The sequence below is a fragment of the Microtus ochrogaster genome, chromosome 2 (genome assembly GCF_000317375.1).
Source record: "Microtus ochrogaster isolate Prairie Vole_2 chromosome 2, MicOch1.0, whole genome shotgun sequence".
Classification (NCBI taxonomy): Eukaryota; Metazoa; Chordata; class Mammalia; order Rodentia; family Cricetidae; genus Microtus; species Microtus ochrogaster.
This window is the reverse complement of record NC_022010.1, coordinates 35,308,975-35,309,832: the sequence shown is the minus strand read 5'-3', so window position 1 is coordinate 35,309,832 and position 858 is coordinate 35,308,975. Positions and strand designations below refer to the sequence as shown.

The following is an 858-nucleotide window of genomic DNA, read 5'->3' as shown; positions in this document are numbered from 1 at the left end:
TTTTTTGGTTTTTCGAGACAGGGTTTCTCTGTGGCTTTGGAGCCTGTCCTGGAACTAGCTCTGTAGACCAGTCTGGTCTGGAACTCACAGAGATCCGCCTGTCTCTGCCTCCCAAGTGCTGGGATTAAAGGTGTGCGCCACCATCGCCCGGCTTCAATGCATTTTCTTTTAACAACATCAATATTTAATGACATTTTGGGGCATTGTATAAATCCTATTCATATACACAATTGAGTATATATTTAAATAAAATAATATATACATATATTATTATATATGAATGTCTTTATATATGTATATATATACATGCATACATATCTATCTAATGTGCATATATACCTAGCAAAGTGATCTGGTCAAATTTATTGTGCTTTTGTAAGACTTTCTTATCAGTAGATGCAGCAACTTTTCTCCCACAAGGAACCCTGTGTTTGTTTCACTAAGGCACACATAAATACATAAAAAGTCAATAGGTTTTGGCCACCTACATTAGGATTGCACATCCCTCAAGACAAATTAAAAAAAAAATGAAGGGCTGGGTGGGTGATAAACCAATAGCTCAACACCGTACCTTCCAATTTCATCAGTGTTTTTACAAGCCATGGCAATTTTGCAGTGATATCTCAATTGACATAGTCTTTGGAACAAAGTGCCTTTATATCCAGTTGGCTGAACTGACAATAGCTCATAAACATAAAATGCATGCTACCAATGTGTCATTCTGATCAGTGACAAGGTTCCAATTAAGCAAACATCAGGGCACATAACTACTGTTGGCATGAACAGCCAATGGAACCAGTTTCACAACACCTGGGGAGGAGGTGACTTTCTTCTCTCCTCTTGACGATTTTCGCATCT

The 858-nt window shown here is 38.0% G+C and overlaps 1 pseudogene; it reads right to left on the bottom strand.

Moving 5' to 3' along the window:
• The window catches only part of LOC101997402, a 20,075-nt pseudogene extending 19,472 nt beyond the window's left edge, over positions 1-603 (bottom strand).
• Positions 604-858: the final 255 nt, after the last annotated feature.